At 31.6% G+C, this 15,293-nt stretch overlaps 1 long non-coding RNA gene across 2 annotated transcripts; it reads left to right on the top strand.

Annotated features, from left to right (window-relative positions):
* Positions 1 to 8,118: 8,118 nt before the first annotated feature.
* LOC116021137 lies at positions 8,119 to 11,182 on the top strand. Of its 2 annotated transcripts, none has more exons than XR_004098918.1 (3): positions 8,119 to 8,157; positions 8,264 to 8,330; positions 10,794 to 11,182. It is a non-coding gene; the product is annotated as an uncharacterized LOC116021137 (long non-coding RNA). The 2 variants fall into 2 exon arrangements; XR_004098919.1 differs by having other exon boundaries at positions 10,776 to 11,182.
* Positions 11,183 to 15,293: the final 4,111 nt, after the last annotated feature.

Below are 15,293 nucleotides of genomic sequence, written 5' to 3'. Positions count from 1 at the left end.
ATATACACACACACACACACACTCATATATATATATATATATATTATCAAATGAGAACAAATCCCTAGGAGAAAATTAAAAATTATATTTAGCCTTACATTTGAAAAATTTAAACGGATCAGATCAAATTATTAAAAAACACCGTGACATTTTTATAATTATCACCAACTCTATTATGCAACTTAGAACACTATACTCTGAACTTCTTGCGATTTTCCATAAATGCACATTGTGTAGTTAGAAAGTGTATGTTTAGTATTGACAAAGAAACCAAATTAATTAATTGTAGAATTAATGCGGTTAAAAGCGATCGATGTGGTGAACAAGAAACGCCTCCTGGTGATTTCTACGTTGTTATTATACTCGATAGTATAATGTGGATTCACCTCAATCGAACGATGTTACTGAACATGAATATCAAGACGCTGATATGTTCATGCCTACCCCAAGAATGTGGGGGTGAGGCAATTATTTTGAACAAGCAAAAATTGGCTACTGAAAATCAAATCCCAAAATGATCCCAAAAAGGCTTAACTTGCATGTGTGGGCACGAGTGTCATCCGGAAAATTGGCTAGCCTTGCGGGCTTAACATTTTTCCAACACGTAGCTACTGAAAAAGATGACTCGGGTAGAGGACTTGGGTGACCAAGAGGACTTAAGTACTCGTGGTAACGATCCGTATCGTAGTCCTCGCCACTCTGGTACACCTCGGGTTTACTCCTCGTATTGTCGTTTGTGACCGTTCATAGACTGGGGTTACTCCTCGTGTTCTCGTTTGTGACCATTCATAGACTTAATTCATCTGTTACGGAATTAATTTCAGATTAATTCCAATTTTTAAATTCTGAATTAAATCTCAAGTAATGGTCAGCTGTTACAGGAGTAGAAAATCTGATTTATTTATCAGATTAATGCCATGAGTACTTGTTATTTATTCTTCAACTCTAATATAATTCATTGGTAGAAGCAGAAGATTTACAATACAACAAAAACAACGAAATTGTTCTCTCTCTCTAAACTCTGCTTCTACTCCTTTCTCTAAACTGTGTTCATATTGTTGCTCTTGTTCGCTGGGTTCATCAGTTTGGGTGCTCAAACTGTGAATCGTAACACGTTTTATCCTAGGAAACCTAGGCTACAACGCTCCTAGCACTTTCGGGAGGTAGCAAATAAGGTTAAAAGGAAAGAGCGTTTCGCTCGACTCGTGTTAACCTCCTTCCAGATTTTCTTTTCCGTTCCTGTGCTTGTGATTATCCCAGAAATATTATTTTCGTAGTAATAGTTCATAACAAGAATCAAATACTTGGTAATAGTATGAATTGTGGTGAAAGTATTTTGCATGTTTTGTAGTAGGATGGAATTAAATTGACTACTAATATTGATATTTGGTTATGTATGACCCTATAATGAGAATAAAGGTTTTAAAAATGCAAAAATAAAAAATTAAGGCAATTGATCCTAATATAATGACATCCAAAGCACCAATATGAACAAAAGAAATTCAAAACAGAAATATAAAAGTACTAATCCAAACTTCAAAATCATATTCCCATTAATATGGAATGATGCTTTTTTAAATTAGAGAATGATGTTTTTAATTAAATGACTAGATTATGTCTCATAGTTGTATTTTAAAAAGTTGTAAACCAAATACTAATTTTGACTATCAAAGACCTTGTGGTCTAGTGACACCCGGTTTACACTCTCATATCGAAAGGAGTGAATTCGAGTCTTAGTGGAGGCGACTAAGTAGTTTTGAACAAATAGTACATTGTAACAGAGCCAATAGTACTTAAAAAAACACTAATTTTGACTTTAATTCACATTCATAATGTGTAAACCCATGAACCAGACACAAGCGAAAATTGATCATTAACTATACTAATGTAACCTTAACATCATAGCCACGTCAACATAATATTATGTGCCATCCAACTCATCTTTTGTTTTATTAATTTAATCACTAATATATTAATATTGAGATATACAAAATAAATAGCAACTAATACTTTCAACTACTACATTTGAGCTCTTAAGATTCTATGAAAATATTGTCATTCCACTCCACCTTATTATGCAGTCACTTTAGTGCCACTATGTAAAATTTAATTAGAGACCATATTACGCTGAGGCTTTTAGAGAATTTTATTTAAATTTTTTATGAAAAAAATCCATGCACATTAAAATAAACTAAAATTTAAATTTTTAAAAATTATATTGATAGAAAAAAATAATAATAACAATATAAAATTTATTTGTACTTATAAATTTTAACAATTAATATGCTTTAATATTATTTTAAAATACATGTCACCTGATTTGTTTAAATAATAAAATAAAATTAACAAAATTTAAAACACGTATATTTTAAAACAAAATTTAAATATGTTAGCTGGTACAAATAGATTAAAAATTTAAGATTTTAATCGTTTTAATTAATTTTTCTATCAATATAAATTTAAGTTTAGTTTGATGTGTCTGATTTTTAAAAAAATATATATAAATAAAACTTTTTAACGTTGTTATTCTAAGATGATCTTTAATTAAATTTCACGAAATGGTTACACAATAAGGTGGAGTAAGGTGCGTGACAATATATAGCTGTTGAAATATGAAGGCTTTTATTTACTTTAAACATCATAAATCTATACTATTAATAAAAACAAAATCCTCCATTTTAACTTTCCGCCCAAAACAGTCCTATACTATTAAGGTTTGCGTAATATTCTAAAATATTGTAATACAATTCCTATTCGTACTACAATTGTACATTAAAATATGTTAATACAATATATTCTTTCCTACTTTCCTTTTGTAATACAATTTTAGATTAAAATTACTAATCGTAATATAACTGTACGTATACTTTCCTGAATTGTAATCTATATTATTAATAAAAACAAAATTCTAAATTTTTACTTTCCGCCACAACAGTCCTATACTATTAAGGTTTCCATAATATTTTAAAATATGGTAATACAATTTCTATTCGTACTATAATTTTACACTAAAATATGTTAATACAATTCTTAATACAATATTTTCTTTCCTACTTTCCTATTTGTAATACAATTTAACATTAAAATTACTAATCGTAATATAACTGTACATATACTTTCCTGCAATGTAATCTATAATATTAATAAAAACAAAATCCTCAATTTTAACTTTCCTGCCCAAAACATAGAGTGCTATACTATTAAAATTTACGTAATATTAGATAAAAATTACTAATCATAATATAACTGTTTATATACTTCCCTGCAATGTAATCTATACTATTAATAAAAACAAAATCCTTTATTTTAACGTCCCGCCCAAAACAGACCTATCCTATTAACGTTTGCGTAATACTGTAAAATATGGTAAGACAATTCCTATTTGTACTACAATTGTACATTAAAATATGTTAATACATCGGCTTCCACCGCCGGCCTCCGGCCGGAGCTCTAATGGAGCTTTGAGCCGGCGGTTTTGGTCACCTTCTACGTTTGCTCTCGCTCTTCTTCTACCCCGACCATCGTCGCAGCTCCGTCCACCTCCGACCACCACCACAGATCTTCTTCTTCCGTTTTCTTTCCCTTTGAATAAAATAATAGTAAGTAGGTATTGGGGTTTGTGTTGGTAGTCTTGAACTCCTAACCCTACTTTGACTTTACCCACTTTTTATTTTCTCTATTATTGTGTTTTCCTCTCGTTACTTTCACGAGCATTTTTCCTCTCGTTACTTTCACGGGCTTTTCATTTTCATTAGCATAAATCGTTTAGTTTGGTTTCGGCAAGTGTTGATCTTATCCTGGGCGAGCAAAAAAGAATGATGACGATGACCCAGATCTTTGATGAAGTTTTAAGCTCCTTGAAGGAACATAGCTTCCTAGTTATGAAACAGTCTGCGATTCAAGTTTTCTATAACATAGTTAGAACAGTTGTTTCTATGTCTGACTGTAAGGAATGGTTTACCATTTCATTAATCGTTGATGTAAACGTTTTATGTTATGAATTAATGGAATGACTACGTTTTCTTTCAAAAAAAAAAAATATATATATATATATATATATATATATATATATATATATATATATATATATATATATATATATATATATATATATGTTAATACAATTTGGATAGGCATCATCCCAAAAACCCATACACTCCATTTGATCTGGAATGAAGTTTGGATTAACAGTTTAGATATATGATTCATACATTCTAATATATTTTTGTTTGCTTGATGCTAGTATGATGATTTGAATTTTGAAAGCATAGAAACATGCTTATATGCTTGAATGGTCTTACCTCAAAAGTTAACTACACACTATCACACAATGTTTTATGTTGTATGTTAGACTCAAGGTTACTAACTTCTCACAATAGTCATAGACTTGCTTTATATGTATGAAATATTGACAAAAAAATTAGGCTTTAGATGTGAGTTTTACTTATATATACCTATGAATCTAAAACGTTTTGAAATTTAGTGATTGGTAAAATCAATATATTTTTACAGTTTGAATATCAAAACTAATTTAATGGAAAAAATCACAGAATATATACATGTAGATCATAGAATTAAAATTTCGATGTCAATACTGTTATGACTCAATGTTTTTATTACATTAAGGGTGTGTTTGGTAGCCCAGAAAATGAATTTTGGAAATTATTTTCCGGGCTTTTGGTGTTTGGTCGTGCTTGGAAAATACAGTCAACGGAAAACAATTTCCATTGACCAAGGAAAATGAGGTCATTTTTCCGGAAAATGACTTCCGAATTTTTTTTTTCGGAAGTCATTTTCCGGACTTGACTTTAACAAATTTTTGGCCAAAATGGCCACATATGTTACTTTTTAAAAGAAATATTATTATTTTATATATTATTATTATTATTATTTTAAATTTTAAAAAAAATAATTAAAATGTAAAATTATACAATGTAATTCATTTTTCAGAAAATGAACGAAACACACCAATACAGTTTTCCAGAATGCAACCAAACACCGGAAATGAAACTGTTTTCCGAAAAATGATTCATTTTTCAGAAAACATTTTCCAGAAGTCATTTTCCTGCTTTCCAAACACAACCTAAAAGTGATTTTTTTTTGAAATTTCAAGCTCAAGATATGACACGCTTGATGAGTTGCAGCTGGGAGGTCAGTGATCCGCTCACTGACTTTAGATGTCATTGATCAAATTAATTAGTGCATGTGCGACATGAATATTGCAAAAGGACAAACATATTTAAGTTGTAACTCTTTGTGTAAGGTAGAATCAGACGGTGAAAATCTATTAGAAGGAAATACTCATAAATTCTTAAATAGTTTAAGATTGTATGATTTTCTTAATCATTCATTGACGTTAAAGGTTGGTGCACCTGTTATGTTATTGCAGAAGATATACCATTCTCTTGGTCTTTATAACGATACGCAGCTCATCCTCACAAGATTGACAGATCTCATTATTGAAGTAAGAACAGTTAATGGGACACATGAAGGAACCAAAGTTCTTATCCCTCGAATGTCTCTCACTCCTTCTAATACGAGATTGCCTTTCAAGTTCTAGCATAATAATTCCCATTGATGCTTGCATATGCATGCCATGACTATCAAAAAAAGCCAGGGCTGAATACTAACTCACGTTGAGTTATTGCTGAAAAAACCAGTCTTTAATTACTGTCAATTGTACGCGGCTTTCTCCCGAGTCACCCAACCTAATGGCCTGAAAGTGTTAGTTCTAGACGAGGATGAACAAGATTGTGTTGCTACTACCTATATCATCTACAAAGAGGTTTTCAATAATGTGTAAATACAATCGGTGATATTATGTTTTTTTCCAAGATGGAAAAATTGCTATATATCTATACAAAAATAATATCTTCCATACATACATATGAATTAGAATAACAATTGATTCCTATAACTGAGTTACTAGAGAACGAGCATATTTGCCCAATTTATAAAAATCTTAAACAATGATATATAAAATCTCTAAAGTTCCAGCATCGCATGCGTACATCTACGCATTCGCTATTAATTAAGCAATTATTTGCTCGAATTCAAACAATGATAACATCAGAAAACATAATCGATCCAAAACATATCTTCAATTGCACTATATAATACTTGAGGTTATAATTTATATAATTATATATCGATCCAAATATTCTTAAAATATTACAACAAATCCATTCCGTGCATCGCACGGGTGAAAATACTAGTTATATATAATATAATGTTGCATGAAAATATTAACATGGGAAGTAAAATTATAATAAGAAAAATACTGTAACATATTTCATCTTTCCCTTCCACTCATCCCATTGAGGTGGGAATTCTTGTGAAAATATTTGAGACAAAATGTCAAAATCACATTGGGTTGTTAGATAATTAGCAAATAGAAAACTGTAATAGATTTAACTGATAATGAATTATTTTAACTGGGTTGTTAGATTTTGTAGAAAAAGAAAGTTATTTGGTTACTTAGCTTGTTTAGTCTTGTAATTTAATATGTAAAGTAACGCATCATAACGAAATGAATATATTGTTTAGTTTTTTGAAAGCAAAACAGGCCAAACAAAAGGCTATTAGTTAATTATTCTTAAAATATTTTATATTTTGGATATATATTTCATAATAATTTAATTTAAAAATTATTGTTGTTGTGGAACCTGCCATCAATTCAAAGAGAAACCCATGCTTTTAGATGTGATTAAAATATGTTACGGTAATTCTTTAAAATAATAATAATAATAATAATAATAATAATAATAATAAGTTACGGAAAAAATAGATTTTATATTTTTTGTTTTTCATTCGCCAAACACTTTATTATTATTATTATTTTTTAAAGTAATAGTAAAATTTGTTGTGTCGTTACATTTAGTGGGAGCTGGCGTATTCGTGTCAAATTTGAATTCCGTAATGATTATCCAATAAAGAATGAACTGAAGGTCACTAATCTTTATCACCTTCAAATGTCCTACAATCCTACATCACGTCACCAGGCAAATTATTATGTGGATTTAGGTTCACATAGCTACGTAAATCACAGTTCAAAACGATATTATTTTGATATTAAAAATATTTGTTCCTAATGCGTGTTAGAATAATGAACATTCTGTTGTAAGAATGTATTTTATGAGTTAGAATAATATACTTTATGTGTTAGAATAACGTACTTTATATTTGTTAAAATAATGAAAATTTTTGTGACACCCCAAAATTTATTCACCATTTTTGTTACAAAATGATTTTTAGCCAAAAATGTTTCTAACTATTCATTTTTCAGAAAATTTCAACTCGGCGCAGTCCGAAAGATTTATTCGGTAAACATACTTCCCAAACTCAGTTTTACCTGAAATTTTTATTTTAGAACCCCAACCTATAGTACTTGATATCCTTAAAAAGTTTTGGTCATTTGGATATTTGAGTAAACACAGAAAACTTCATTTTTGCCCTTGGCAGTGTGCTGTCCAGAATTTTTCTCTCTGGACTAGTTTTGGAAAAAAAATTCGAAAACCATACTTTTACTCCTTAGATTTCTATGAAATTTTATATGTAGGTTCTAGACTTGATTAACTACATATTTGAAGAAAATGGTATCAAAATACCTTAGCAAATACTCCCAATAATATTTTTAATCCGGATCCAGTGTTCTGCCAATTTCTTTCTGCCAGCACATGTATTCTTCAATTTGATACCAATTATTTGACTGATATCATCTATGTTTTAATTTTATTTTGTCTCTTCTAGAACCTAGGCAGCCACCCTATTGTCCCTAAATTATTTTCTACCGTAACTTTATCTGATTTATCCCCTAACTGGCAAGGGAAGTCTTATTCTTCAAGATTTACCATAGCATTGTGACAAGTGTTATTCCTTTTAGCCACATGCTAATATTAAAATGATTTTTGGAGATGATCTAAATGGAAACTTGATCTCCAAAGTTTCTTTTTTCTTCCCTTATAAGAAACAATGTAACTTTTTCTCCAAGCTTCCTCATCCTAATCTTATAAGGGAAAATATATAAGCTTGATCATTTTATTTTTCCCCATTGTGACCGAAATATTGGAGAGGAAAGAGAGAGAGAAAACTTCATCTTCTTCCTTGAATTCAAGAGCTTCCATAGCCAATTTCTACATCAAGATCATCATCTATTCGGTAAAATTCCATTTTTATTCGGTTAAAAGCCTTGTTTTCTTCCCTAGAACCTAACTATAGGTTAAGATTTCCTAAAATTATTATTATGATGATATGTTTTGCCTAGGAATTTTTGGTGAAAGATTTGAGTAGAGGATCAAAATCCTTCTTGCAAAAAGTACTTCAACCAAGAGGTAAGAAGTCCCTTAAGTTGGTTTTGTCACTTAAGATTTGATGATTGATAGTTGAAATAGGGATTTATGAGCTTTGTGTTGTGTTAGTAGAATATATATAAGGGTATAACTAGGTGGATGGATTTCAAGTATGAGACTTGAATATGAAGTATATCCAAAAATGTTTATAAAAAACTTACGTTGAAGAACGTATGCTATTTTGGTACACAGGTTGTCAAAACCTTATTTTTGAAGGAAAATACCACTTTTAGTGAGTGTGTACTTTACGTGAGAAAGATGAGAAAATGGTGTTGGAAAAGCCTGCGGGTACTGAGAGTATTTTGAAAATCTTCCATGGGCTAATGAGGTAGCCAATTACAAGTATTGGACTCAAATGAGAAATATGTCCAAAAAGAAATGATTTAAGAAAGAAAACTGAAGGAAGGAAAATGTTTTCAAAACCTTAGTTTCTAAAAACTGAAGGAAGGAAAATGTTTTCAAAACCTTAGTTTCTAAAGTAAAAAGGAAGGAAAATGTTTTCAAAACCTTAGTTTCTAAAGTAAAGTTGAAGGAAAATGTTTTCAAAACCTTAGTTTCTAAAGTAAAGTTAAGGAGGACCTTGATTAACCCACGGGTGGCTTTAAGTGCCCTTGCCCAGTGGTCGTTATGATATATTGTATGATCATTCATACTGCAGGGCGAAGTCTATTCGCCGTTATGATATATTGTATGATTAGTTCATACTGCAGGGCGAAGTCTATTCGCCGAGTACTGTATAACTCATAGGATGAGATATTCTTATGGGGGTGTGCACACTTAAAGTATAGTTACTCTAGAAGTCCGGGGAGGTGTCGTTTTAACGGACCTGGCTAGGCCAGCTAGGAATCATTTTAACGAACCTTACGTCCAGGGGATCAGCGTTAGACTGGGTGATGACCACTGACCCTGAGTTCGATGATCCAAGTGGTCAGACAGGGAGTTATGAGAATGCTCCAAAGGCCTCACGCTTGCTAATATGAAACTAAGGAAGTTTTAAAGATGAAAAAAGGGTTACTCTGTAATGACCTTGAGAAAGAAATGATTTTGTCTTAAGAGACATGTTGATTTTGGTTCACTAATCACTTTTTGTGCAAGTCGTTGTTAATTTATTTACAGGAGAAATCTCATCAAATGAGTAAAAGTTACAAAACTCTCTTATACGTGTTTTGAAAACCTTTGTTGAATGTTGGGTGACCATAGATGTTCTTACTTAGCCGTCGTGCTAACTACACTTCAATGTGTTTTTAATAGATGTTGTCTAGTGTGGGCTCTTGTAGCCCGATGAGCGCTGAGAGCTCATCTGAGTTGTGTTTCCAGTGTTGGACTATGATGACTATGTGTAGTTCCTGCTTGATGATGACCCCTACGCTCCGGTTACACTCCTGCTCCTCCTGCTCTTCTTGCTCCGCCCTCTCCGAAGTATACTGTCTAAAACAACTCTTTCTTTTTTTTGTGAAAATATCTTTTGTAGCCTTAGTATGGCTAACAAGTTGTGAACAACTTAAACTTTCATGTTTTTAGACCCAATGGGTCGATCCTTGTATATATAGTAGTAGCTAACCTAGCTACCTTCCTTTCTTCCCGCTGCAATATATACGTAAAGCTTTTGTCAAGTAGAAAGTGTGTGAAACAGTTTTCCTTTTTTAGCCTGTGCATCTAGAGTGGACTCTTTCTGGATTTGATTGGGTTCAGTCTAGGTGTGGCGGTAACCACTCCGGATGTACGGTATAGCCGAGCCGGGGTGTTACAATTTTGGGGTAAGATAATGTATTTTATGAGTTAAAATAATGTACGTTTTTTGTTAGAATAATGTACTTTATGTGTTAGAGTAATGTATATTTTATGAGTTAGAATAATGTATATTTTGAGTTAGAATAATGTATAATGTACGTTATGTGATTGAATAATGAAATTTATGGGGTAAAATAATATATTTTGTGAGTTAGAATAATGTATGTTATATGTTATAATAATATTTTTATGAATTAGAATAATGCAAGTTATGTGGTTTTGGACCATGATCCACACAACGCAATAATGATTGATGTTACCACAAGCGGACAAATACACTCTAGTCCCTTCGATTTTAGGATGAAGTTAAATAATATACTTGAAATGACTTACTCAGCTAATCATATTTAAAAGGGGAAATGAACAATTTGGTCCCTCAATTGTTATTGAACTATCAATGTAGTCCCTCATTTCCAATTTCAACTAATTTGGTCCTCTAATTAATTTAATGTTTGTCAAATAAGACCCTCCGACAATGTTATGTCGAGAAGCCGGTGATTACCACGATTTAGCGTGCGCATTTTTGTCATTGTACTATGGTTGCAGCTGCTATGCTTGAGTCATCAGTTTGTTGCACCATGATAGGCTGTTGATGTACTACAGCTACTGTTGCTTCTACTACATTGCACATTACAGGTTGTTGTTATGCTACAGCTTCAGAAGACACTTGAACAAGGGCATGGGCAGTTACTTCAACTTCTGTTGTCCGGCTACTTTCAATTAGCTCTTGCAATTGGCAGGTACTACAACTTCTGCAACAGAAACTTTGTGTTCTTCAGCAACAGCTTTCCCTCTCTCATTTATTTTCGCAACAGCCTATTGATAAACCTCTTGATGAACCTGTCCACTAGCATGTTGATCATCATTGTCATCACTATAATGAGAAGTGATGTTTGCAACTTCATTCCAACGAGCACCATCCAGTGGAGTTGGAGTTAATTCGAGGCTGAAACTTGGCATATCAGACACCTCCTTGCCATACTCATGCCTTCTTTGTATAGAAAAGTGTAACACCCCCATTTTTCAAGACCAATTTTTTTTAATAAAAAGTATTTTATTTAATAAAAAATCATTTATAGTTGTGGAAGCCCAAAAACAAAATGTTAGAAAAGGGGTGCTACCACCACGTTTAGATACATCTTATATCTAAACGCACATGCTAAAACAATCTACTGGAATCAACACGTAAGTAGTGCTAATACAATGAATCAAATACAATTGTCTAGAAACAACCTCTAGATTATCTAATAAAAGAAAAAAAAAACTTTAAAAGAACTAGTTTAGTAAAATGCGAATCGCTCTCATGCCCAATGTTCCAAATGTCATGCAATCATCACCTACAAAAATAACTAAGGGGGAAATAAAGTCAGCATCACCGCTGTTAAGGCTTACTCCACCCCATAAAATAGTTGCATATAAGACATAATACATAGGAGCAGATAATTGGCACATACAAAAATCCCTTAAACATTTTTATTATAATCATTACCAATAACCTTTAACCAATTAGAAATATAACTTGAGTAAATCACACATCCAAGTATATATACACATATCTACAAAATTTCTAGTAGATCAAGGCATTGCCTATCCATAATCCAAAATCATTCAATCACTCTTTCATCAAGATTAACATTATGATCTTTACCTCAACATTTGCATATAACAATTTCCTAAAGACATTTCATATTACCATCACTACTCAAAATTTCTTTGAAACATAATATATTCACCAAAAAGATATTTCCAAACTCTCACAATAATCATCAAAGAAAGGATTCCAAAAGAGAGTATCCCAATCTCTCAAATTAATCACCAAAGAGAGAATTACAATCACTCAAAATAATTACCAAAGAGAGAATTCCAGTATCTCAATTATCCTCTTTCCAAGAGATTCTTACAAGAATACATTTTAGAATTTCTCAAAACCATCAACACTTGATATATACATATCGTCAAGGAGAAATGGGTACCAAATGAATGATTTTTAAGTTGTCAAAACTAAATGCTCATAAACAGGGAGTTTTCTCGGCTCCCTAGTGAGTCAACTTTTACGTCACTGCCAACACCTCAAAATAACAAGACATACAATCCTAGTGAGACAGCTTTTACATCACTACTCACTCTTCAAAATAAAGGCATCAAATGGCACCATCATCCATGATAATACACACACACGCACACGAGCGCGAGCACACACACACACACACACACACATATAGGATGGCGTTCAGGTGTGTACGGGTCGGGCCGCCTAGGAGAGAACTGCGGACGAATCGCAGCACGCCACGTGTCCAGAATGTAATTGCACCTAACGTTATAACTAGGTGCACGTAAGGTTATAACTAGATGCACCTAGATGCACCCAGGTGCATAAATGTTAACAAGGTAAATTAATTGCACCTGTAAGTGAAAATAGGTGCACACGTGCAAGTAAAATGTATTACAAGTGCAAGTAAATTGTACATTGAGCATCAATACTAAGTGCACCTAATATTATAACTAGGTGCACCTGGTTGCACCCAAGTGCATAAATGTTAACAAACCAACAGAATGGTCAATATTTCTCATCAACATGACCGGTGAACTAGTTTTCAAAGTCAATGTATGTTTTTGTACACCTGAAATTCTAATTTCGTTTAAAAATTCTGGTGTGTACATCTCCAAGTATCCCATTAAGAATTTCAGTGTGTGTACCACGAACTAAATATTTGAAATATTAAAATTATGTTATATTATTCAAATCTATAAATATGAGGTTTATTCTTTTATAAAATGTTGTTATTTTTTTTTGAATACTATGAATACTTTCTCAACCTATTGAAACACAAAGAATCATAGTGGAGCCTCCACTGAGTCTTAATCTCATGACCTCCCATATGGGAAAGTCACTACATACCATCTGAGCACAAGGTGCTTGGCAATGTTATTATTTTATAATTATGTTGATTTTATATAATAAAATTATGACCATAAAGATGTTTTTATTATACCTCCAGATATTTTTCAAGATGTTGCAGTTAATTTTTAGGATTTGAGACCTAGCTTTTAAATATTATGTGCAACCTTTTAATAAAGAAGTGAGGAACTGGTTTGATTTTCAAAAAAAAAAAAAAAGTGAGGAAGTGGTTTGGTGGTCTATTTATGTGTGTTATGTGAGAGGTTATGTGTTCAATGTGTTCAATTCTCCATGGTAATGTCATTTTTATATTTTGCACCAAGATTTCTAACAGCTTATTACCAACAAATGTATGAATAAATGCATTAACTAGTGCTTAGGTAACTAATTAATGTTAGGTTTAATTCTTGTTGGTAAAAATCTTCATTCATTTTATTTCAATACAACTCACAAAAATCGTTGTCTTTTATTAAAAAATGCACATAGACAATAGTTTTTTAAAACCGTTGTCGTTGGTGTGTTGTCTTTATGACGGTTACATAAAACCATAAAACCGTTGTTTTTTATAAAAAAAATGCACATAGACAATGATTTAAAAAAAAAAAACCATTGTCTCTTTGTTGTGTTGTCTTTTTGTCAAAAGACAACACACCAACGGCAACGGTTACATAAAACCGTTGTCTTTTATTAAAAAAATGCACATAGACAACGGTTTATTAAAATCATTGTTTTTGTGGTGTTGTCTTTTGACAAAATGCACAAAGGCAACACACCAACGACAACGGTTACATAAAGCTGTTATCTTTTATAAAAAAAAATTGTACATAGAGTTGTCTTTTATTACAAAAAATTCACATAGACAACCGTTTATAAAACTGTTGTCTTTGTGGTGAAGTCTTTTGACAAAATGCACAAAGACAACACACCAATAACAATAGTTACATAAAACTGTTGTCTTTTATAAAAAAAATGCACATAGACAACAATTTTTTAAAACCGTTGTCTTTGTGATGTTGTCTTTTGACGAAGTGCACAAAGACAACACACTAAAGACAACGGTTCGGTAAAAACTGTTGTCTTTGATAAAAGTGTTGCGTCAAAGACAACGATTTTGAACAAAACTGTTGTCTTTCACACAAAAGACAACACTTTTGTAAAAAACCGTTGTCTTTGTAGTGTTGTCTTTGTGCATTTTTCTTGTAGTGTTATATCAAAAGTCTTTACACCCAAATAACTCATTCAACTTTACACATGTATCTGTAGCCGGAATAACTTTATTCACAACATCACACCAATTACTTAGCATCCAACTTACCACATATATGCTCACTACACAAGGTACCAATAACTTATACCCAACTATCCAGTAGATATACTATAATACACAATCTGCATACAATACGAGAATCATTACTTAATACTCCAATTCACAAAACACATACACTGATGGCACTATATTATGTACACAACGTGTGTGTGTGTGTGTATATATATATATATATATATATATATAAAATACAAAATCAAATAAATTGTAGTGTTTAACCATTCTAATATACACATTACTCACGCATGATTATATTTATATATGTAGATTTCTTGTTAAACCATCTAACTTACGTTATCATTTTGATGTTTTGGTGCGGATTAAACAATTTGCAAATTAGAATGTCTTTTGTGCAACCTATGGATGCTTTTGGTTGTTTGGGTATTTGTTAAACAAGTGTAACTTAGACTATTACTTTGTGTGAACTTAAGATGTTATTATTTTGCAATAAATGAAAAAATGTGCATTGCGCAGAGAGTTTAGATTTTAAAGTTTATGACTGAACTTTTTGGTTTTATTTAGTCTAGAGGTTAACTTTTTACTAATTATAGTTTAACATTTTTTATTCAGATTTAAAATTTACTTTTTTTATTGATTTTTTAAATGTTATTTATGAATGGACATTTAGTTGTTACGAAGTGCATAGTACAATATTCTAAGTTGTAAAGTGAAGTTGACGATATTTACAAAAATGTCACAGCATCTTTTTTTGAAAAAAAAATTGATCTAATATGTCCAATTTTTACAAATGTAAGTTTGAAATTGGTTCTTAGTTTTCTCTTGGAATGTGTTCCCATGGAATTCTAAGCCACTTTCACTACAGAGGTAAATCGCAAGTCGCGCAATCAATCCAATAATCAATTCCTAAGTTTCATGCGTGTAACACCCCAACTTTCACATCCAGGATTTATTACAAAATCCCTAATGG

Source organism: Ipomoea triloba, chromosome 5 (assembly GCF_003576645.1).
Source record: "Ipomoea triloba cultivar NCNSP0323 chromosome 5, ASM357664v1".
Classification (NCBI taxonomy): Eukaryota; Viridiplantae; Streptophyta; class Magnoliopsida; order Solanales; family Convolvulaceae; genus Ipomoea; species Ipomoea triloba.
This window is presented reverse-complemented; position numbering and strand designations above follow the sequence as displayed.